A 9,198-nucleotide genomic window follows, 5' to 3' on the forward strand; every position below is an offset into this window, starting at 1 on the left:
TACCTTTTGATGAAGGGTAGAATTGCGTGTTTCAGGTAGAAATCAGTAAAAGTTTCGATTTCAGTGAAATAAGTGCAAAACAGAAAATCAAAGTGATATGCGCAAAGTGTTCTAGTGTTGCGTCCGAGGGTTCGTCTGTTCGTGCCTGTCGTTCACCTAGTCCGGGACCTCTTGCATGCTCCCAAGCCCAGGGGAGAAGTAATGTCAAACGACTTATGGGTTCGAGAGGCCTTGATCAACGAACAGACGTTTTCCCTCTATGGTATCGGGTGTATCTTACCAAGATCTCCCCTACCATAAGACGAGAGAGACGTTGTTTCTCCTCGTCATCCGAAGGCTTTTTGCATAAGAAACCTGTCACAAGGTTTCGAAGCCCTTAAGCGAAAGTCAGTCCTTTCAGGACAGGTCCAGCGTCCTGGTTACAACCATTAGGACAGTTCTGACCCTATGCAGTCATCGGATAACTGCTCGCCGCCTAACAAAAGCGTAACACAGACTCCGAGAGTCTTTTTTTGTTGGCAAAGTGTTGCGGTCACAGACGTTACCCTCGTCTCTTACCACAACCATTTCCGTTGATCCTTAATGGGTTGTGTGGCAAGACATGCAGTATATGCTTGCCTCCCTTATGGAAGACTATTCTGCCGATTAGTCCGTTGAGTCTAGCCGTTTATCTCATCGATATCCTGGCTTTCAGCCAACCTAACGTTCCTTTGTGCTTACTGTTGACGTTGGCGTAGCTTAGTAACGACAGTCAGGTTGTTGAGAACCACACTCGATGCGGTCTCGTGTGGTTTTTCAGCCGCATTTGGACGTTAGGCCACTTGCTGATGCTCCTGTTGACGTTCTAGACGTTCACTAACAATCGGAGTTGACTTGTTTTGACGTTGTGCGTCAACCTCCGCATTCTAGAGTTGTTTTGACTGCTCAGTCTAGGCAGTCAAAGCAGTCTCGAGTGGACGCTGTGCGTCCTCACGCACCTGTTGTGGTTGACAGTTCAGTTGTTGACAGTTCACAGACTGTCAAGCAGTTACATGACGTTGCGTTCTGGTCCGCTACTCATGCACCAGTGAGTGTGGACTCTGCTTGTAAAGCATTGCCACCACGGTAGGTCTCTCCCTTGCTTGAGACTCAGCTTTTATCGGACAAGGTTCCTGTAGATGAGGAAGTTGCTGTTCCCCCTCCTACTGATATTCCCTTGAGGACTCTGTCAGATGGAGAGGAGCCTAAAGCTGCTTAGCCCCCTATGGACTTTAATTAAATCATGATGATTTTTTTAAGGATCTTTGTCCGGATCTTTTTGTAACTGCTGCTCCTCGTTCGCCTAAACGTCAGAGCTTACACTAGGCCTAGCTACTTCGAAGCCGTTGTTTTTAAGCTCGTGCTCTCTCGCTCTCCTAGAGAGCTTTACGTTGGCTAGGCGACTGGTTTTTCACCAGGAGGAGTTTGGGGGATACAGCCTTTGCTTTCCCTTCTTTTAAACTGGTTTATAGAGCGAGAGTCTGATATGACACGAGAGAAGTTCTCGGCTTGGGAGTTCATGCCTCTGCCCAGATAGACTTCCCAATTCTCGTAGACTCTCCCTGGCGCCTGGCCAGGAGACGCTCCAAGTTTTTTACAGGTCAACTTCACAGCTGTTTTTGAGCCTTTGAAGTTTTGCTGTACTATTATGTCATGCATAACAAGGCTTTCAGGGATGGTAAGCGGTACCTCCTCAGTCGCTAACCCTGTCTGTTGCCGCACCTGCTCCCGTAGACCCTAAATGGGCTTTGCTGCAAGACATGCAGTCCAAGCTTGCGTCCTTGATAGAGGACTTTAATGCGGAGAAGGTTGCTACCGAACCTTCTGGCCAACAACCTTCCAACCGGTCGGTTGTGCGCCCTGTTGACGCTGAGGTAACCTACTCGCGTCTGCCAGTTGAGGTGGTTCCTCCACCGATGCGACCCAGTGTGGGTTGCCAGCCGCACGTTGACGTTAAGCGACGCTCGGAGGTGGTTGTTGACGTTCAGGACGTTCAACAACCAGCAGAGGTGACTTGTTTTGACGCAGTGCGTCAACCTCAGCAACCCGGTAGGGTGTTGACTGCACAACCCAGACGGTCTAGACAGTCTCGGGTTGACGCTGTGCTTCCTCGCGCACCCATGGTTGTTGACAGTTCACAGACTGTGCGGCAGTTCCATGATGTTGCGTCCGGCTCCGTCACGCATGCACCAGTGCGACCGGACTCAGCGAGCCAGACGTTGCCCACTCCGTTGCCGTTTCCTCATCAGTTTTCGGATGAGGAACCCTCTGATGAGGACGTTGCTGAACAACAAGACGATCAGCCCCCAGAATAGATCAAGCCCTGCTATCCATCCAGAAGATGCTGAAGAAGGAACGCTGCTCAGTCAGGCTGTGGATGAGTCTGGTAGGGACGCTGTCATCCGTGGAACAATTTGTGTCACTAGGAAGACTACACCTCCGTCCTCTTCAATACCATCTAGCTTTTCACTGGAAAAAGGACAAGACGCTAGAAGCGGTCTCGATCCCGGTTTCCGAAAAGATAAAGTCTTATCTGACTTGGTGGAAGGACAATATCAACCTAAGAGAGGGTCTTCCCCTGGCTGTTCAGACTCCCAACCACGTTCTCTTCTCGGACGCATCGGACGTGGGCTGGGGCGCGACACTAGACGGTCGGGAATGCTCAGGACTGTGGAACTCGAGTCAGAGGAGCATGCATATCAACTGCAAGGAGCTGTTGGCAGTACATCTGGCCTTGAAAAGCTTCAAGTCTCTCCTTCGAGGCAAAGTGGTGGAAGTTAACTCGGACATCACCACGGCCTTGGCGTACATCTCCAAACAAGGAGGTACCCACTCACTGACGTTGTACGAGATCGCAAGGGACCTGCTCATCTGGTCAAAAGGTCAAGACATCTCCCTAGTAACGAGGTTCATCCAAGGCGACTTGAACGTCATAGCAGATTGTCTCAGTCGGAAAGGGCAAGTAATTCCAACCGAATGGACCCTCCACAAGGATGTGTGCAAGAGACTTTGGGCCACTTGGGGTAAAACCATCCATAGATCTCTCTGCAACCTCGCTGACCAAGAGGCTTCCAATCTATTGCTCTCCAGTCCCGGACCCAGCAGCAATACATATAGATGCTTTCCTCCTAGATTGGTCACATCTGGATCTCTACGCATTCCCACCGTTCAAGATTGTCAACAAGGTACTGCAGAAGTTCGCCTCTCACGAAGGGACAAGGTTGACGTTAGTTGCTTCCCTCTGGCCCGCGAGAGAATGGTTCACCGAGATACTTCGATGGTTAGTAGACGTTCCCAGTAGTCTTCCTCTAAGGGTAGACCTTCTACGTCAGCCACACGTAAAGAAGGTACTCCAAAGCCTCCACGCTCTTCGTCTGACTGCCTTCAGACTATCGAAAGACTCTCGAGAGCTAGAGGCTTTTCGAAGGAAGCAGCCAGTGCGATTGCTAGAGCAAGGAGAGCGTCTTCCATTAGAGTCTACCAATCGAAATGGGAAGTCTTCCGAGACTGGTGCAAGTCAGTTTCTGTATCCTCGACCAGTACCTCTGTAGCTCAAATAGCTGTTTTTCTCTTATACCTGAGAAAAGGACGATCCCTTTCAGCTCCCACTATCAAGGGCTACAGAAGCATGTTGGCATCGGTCTTCCGGCATAGAGGCTTAGATCTTTCCAAACATAAAGATCTGCAAGACCTCCTTAAGTCTTTTGAGACCACCAAGGAGCGTCGTTTGGCTACCCCTGGATGGAATTTAGACGTGGTACTAAGATTCTTCATGTCAGACAGGTTGGAGCCGTTACAATCAGCCTCCCTGAAAGATCTCACTCTTAAGACTCTTTTCCTGGTATGCTTAGCCTCGGCTAAAAGAGTCAGTGAGATTCATGCCTTCAGCAAGAACATCGGATTTTCGTCAGAAAAAGCCACTTGTTCGCTACAACTTGGTTTTCTAGCCAAAAATGAGCTGCCTTCTCGGCCTTGGCCTAAATCTTTCGATATCCCCAGCTTATCGGAGATCGTAGGCAATGAACTAGAAAGAGTCTTATGCCCTGTTAGAGCTCTTAAGTTCTATTTAAAGCGTACTAAACCTTTACAAGGCCAATCTGAAGCTTTATGGTGTTCAGTTAAGAAACCATCTTTGCCTATGTCAAAGAATGCTTGGTCAGACTTTATCAGATTGTTAATACGAGAAGCTCATTCACATCTGAGTGAGGAAGACCGAACTTTGCTTAAGGTGAAGACGCACGAAGTTAGAGCTGTAACAACTTCCGTGGCCTTTAAGCAAAATATATCTCTGCAAAGTATAATGGACGCAACCTATTGGAGAAGCAAGTCAGTGTTCGCGTCATTTTACTTGAAAGATGTCCAGTCTCTTTACAAGAACTGCTACACACTGGGACCATTCGTAGCAGCGAGTGCAGTAGTGGGTGAGGGCTCAACCACTACAATTCCCTAATTCCTTATCCTTTTAATCTGTCTCTTGAAATGTTGTTTTTTTATGGGTTGTCCGGAAGGCTAAGAAGCCTTTCGCATCCTGGTTGATTTGGCGGGTGGTCAAAGTCATTTCTTGAGAGCGCCTAGATTAGGGGTTTTGATGAGGTCCTGTTGTATGGGTTGCAACCCTTGATACTTCAGATCCTAGGGGTCGATCAGCATCCTAAGAGGATCGCGAGGCTCCGTAAGGAAGACGTACTTAAAAGGCAGAGTAATTGTTCAAGTCGACTTCCTTACCAGGTACCTATTTATTTTGTTTTTGTTATTTTGATAACTTCTAAAATGAAATAAAAACTCTTAGCTCATAAAAGTGTAAACATATATTGCTGGTCTCTACCCACCCCCCTGGGTGTGAATCAGCTATATAATCACCGGCTAAGTTAAATATTGAAAAATGTTATTTTGATAATAAAATAAATTTTTGAATATACTTACCCGGTGATTATAAATTAAATGACCCTCCCTTCCTCCCCAATAGAGACGCAGTGGGACGAGGAGAAAATTGAGTCTTTTTTTACATTGAGTACTGGGTATCTGGACGACAGATGGCGCTGTTGGGCACACCCGCAACCTGTGTAGCGATCGCTGGCGAGTTTTTACCGTAGAGTTGTCTGTCGAGCAACAGAGTTGCAGCTATATAATCACCGGCTAAGTATATTCAAAAATTTATTTTATTATCAAAATAACATTTTTAGCAATTGATTCAAATTCATTCTATAACCTGTATATTAAAGTACTTTAATTACTTGTGAATATAACCTCCAACTAATTATTTTACTTTAAATATCATTTCATTATTGTCTATGTATACCTCTTAAGACTGTAATCTAATAATTAGTAACTGAGATTATATTTCCTTTTACACTTTGACTCTATTGTAGGCCATTGTTCTCTTAAAAAGGTATAAGCAGATATATAGGAGATAGCTATTGGACAAAAATGTCTCTCTCTGATTATCATCCATATTTTGCCAGTGCTTTACAGTCAATGTTTTTCTTGGAGGGGAGGGCGGGGGTGTAGTTCATCATATTCTAGACATCAACAGGTTTATAAATATTGGTATTATAAATCTACTAGAGAAGTAAGTACATATGATTTTGGCTTATACTATGTTTCAAATAACCATCATGTTTCCTTTCCTCATGCAATAATGACAAATATTCTGCTTAAATGAAAGTTTCATATATAAAGCTCCACTACTAGAATTATTTTCTATACATTCCAGTTAAAGGTAAAACCAAGCAAGCTTTTAATCTATTAAATAGGTTTACTTATTGTGCTAGCAACTAAATCATTTATTATATGTAAGAGGAAACAAGTCATGAATAGGATAATTTTGAATATTTGTGAAGGGAATCACTGTTAAGGTCTTAAATAGCATGGCTAAGCATTAGTGGAGTTTAAATACTGCATTATTGTTTAAAGGTCGCTTTCCACTTGGTAAGGATAGAAGAGAGACTTTATCTCCGGTACTCTGCTATTCTTGGAGGACAATCCAAAATCAAACCACTGTTCTCTAGTCCTGAGTAGTGCAATAGCCTCTGTACCATGGTCTTACACTGTCTTGGGTTAGCTTTCTTTTGATTAAGGGTTCAGTCAGGCACACTATCTGCTTCTTTATTTCCTTTCCTAACTGAGCTATTCTCCCAGTTGGAGCCCTTGGGCGTATAACATTCTGCTTTTCCAACTAGAGTTACAGCTTAACTAGTAGTACTAATAAAACTAATATTTCTCTCTCTCTCTCTCTCTCTCTCTCTCTCTCTCTCTCTCTCTCTCTCTCTCTCTCTCTCTCTCTCTCTCTCCGAACTGAGGTTATATTTGTGATAAAAATGTACCTGCTTCAAAATAAGTTTAGATTATGTTTTGAAACTTTTTCCCAAAGTTGTTTGTAACCTTCATTTCAAAACTTCATATTAAATGTTTCGGTAATTTTCATTAATTATTCTCAAACAAAATGTAAGTTATTCTGATCACGTATAACATTCCCATTGCTTTTTTGCAGTAAAAGATCTTATTTATTCTTCATTCTAATGAATGGAAATTTGTTTAAAATCTTTAAAATGACCAAATAGCTATGAAAAGTATAAAATCTGTTTACTGGTTTTAAGCTTTGCATCTTCTTTACAGAACCAATTCAGTGGCTCATACTTCAGTCTAGAATATAGCCTATGTAGTTGATAGTATTTGTAGTTTGGAGGATTTTACGAATTGAATTTATATAAAAAAGGCATTACGAAAGGAATAGTAATCTAATTTGAGTTATTGTAGTTTTTAAGAGAAAGAAACCATCGGTGAAGTAGTTTAAAATCAACATTCACGGAATATTTTTTAAAGTAGAGGTTTTAAGAGTTCTTTTGATTTATACCTTCATGATTATTCTTGAAAGACTTTTAAAGGAAGAGTTGTACTTAATGTAAGGGTTATTAAGAATATGTAAAGAGGATGGGCAGATACATCTGGTTCTTGATATTTGGCTAAACTTGAAGGGATTTAGGAATTGCAGCTAAAGTTACTGCTTCGGAGGAAAGAGAAATAATCAGGTAGTGATCAGTTACTTAGGACAAAGGGAGTAATAAGACCTACCTATAAGGAGGCTCAGAAAGGAAAAGAAATAAAGTGTTTAAAATAATTTACTTAATGTCTACGGAATCCAATTTACTTAATGTCAACGGAATCCTTTCAATGTTGTATTTTAAAGGATTTTTAGTTATTTAAAAATAATGGCTTTTACAAATTTAGAAGAGAACGTCATGGTTCAAAATTTCAATTGCAATAGAAATGTAGATTGTTTTTTTTACACCTATCAAAGGTGGTTTTATAAGTCAATTGGCTTTGAAAGTCGAGAGATGACTTTGGTTTTATAGGTCAATTTGCTTTGAAAGTTGAGAGATAACTTTATATAAATAGGTTGTGAATTCAAAATGGTAATTCAACAGATTTCAAATGCTTAAAACCAATGACTTTTTATATACAATGAAATACTATGTTTTGTCATTTAAGATTTTATATACAAATATTTACAATTAACACTTGAGACATGAGATGCTTGTATGACTTATAACTGTACATTGGGTAGAATGATTATTTCAAATATTTTGTTGTAAATAATAGGAGCTACTTTTTAAGGTCTATTGCATAAGAATAATTGCTATACACGAAACTATTTAATATACAAGAGCTAGAGTTCTTAATAATGATTTATGTCAAAATAAATGACATACCTCTGCTAATGGTATAACTACATATATTGGATAAGTAAAGGTAGATGGCCCAGCATTTTAACATCAATAATATGGGCATTACTGGCTTCTTCAATCCTATCCTAGGTTCATTGTATTCAGAAAGCTGGAAAAGGTTTATTCATGATTATGTGTTAACGATATATGTATATCTGATTCTAATTTACTACTTTACATTCATAACAGAAATGAAACATCTTATGTTGAGCAATCCAGGGGTTCACCAAGAAAGTGTGATCGTCAGTTAATTCTCAATATCCCCAATCAATAGTGGTAACCCTAAGATTTTACTCATTTTCAACACTGAAATAGATAGGTAAGAAAAGTCATGTATGATAGAGCTCAACTTTGAAAAATTTTCATCTGAGCAAACTATTCTGAGAAATACGTCATTTGACCTAAAGAAGCAAGCAAAAATCTATCACTGCCTTTGGTATCCATATTACTTAACAAGGCGAGACTATGCAAATGTAACTAGGCTTGCTTTAGAAATAGTTTGCTGAATAAGGGTTGTTCAGTCATCATCTTACTGATATTTCTATCTCATTTTTGAGAAATTAACAAAATCTGCTTCACTCACATAAGAAATGTTGAAGCCTAAAGTTTTGCTAATTTCTCAAGACTGATAAAATTATAAGTACTCTTATATGTCTAAACAACCTTTATTCACCAGATTATTTTCATAAAAGCTTAATTTGATTTTGCACAGGCTCACATTCGTAATGTTGATACTAATGGACAGACTTTAGCTTGCTTCTATAGGTCAAATGAGGTATTTCTAAGAATAGTTGCCTCAACAGAATTTATTTTTGTTCAGAGTCATGCTCTATCGCTTAAGACTGGTCTTTATCTATTTCAATTTTGAAAATGAGCAAAATCCAAGGCTTTGGCATTGAGGGGGAATATTAAGATTAACCTGGCGCCTACACTTTGGTTAACACCAGGATTTCAACATAGGATATCCTGTCTCATTTCTGTAAGAATGAAGAAGTATATTCTAATCAGATATCCAAATATCCTTTTCACGATATAATGAGTACACACTTTCCGGCTTTGTGGCCATAATGAACCTATGATATGGCTAAAAAAAAGTCAGTAATGCCCATATTAATGACGTCAAAAAGATGGCCACATACCTTTATTAATTCAACATATGTAGTTATACCATTAGCATAGGTATGTATTTTTTGGTCATAAATTATTAATAAGAACTCTTGCCTCTTATATATCAAACATTTTCGTGTATACCAATTATTCTTATGCAATAGTAATGCCAACTAGCTCATATTAAATACAACAAAATATTTCTAATCTTGTAACTTTACCCAATTTGCTATATGTAATATATTTTAGTATATTGAACTTCATTAATCTGTTGAAATTTTACCATATTTTACTTTGTAACATTTAAGGAATTCCAAAATAAAATGTAAAAAAGGATTCAAACTTTTTA

This window comes from Palaemon carinicauda, chromosome 22, assembly GCF_036898095.1.
Source record: "Palaemon carinicauda isolate YSFRI2023 chromosome 22, ASM3689809v2, whole genome shotgun sequence".
Classification (NCBI taxonomy): Eukaryota; Metazoa; Arthropoda; class Malacostraca; order Decapoda; family Palaemonidae; genus Palaemon; species Palaemon carinicauda.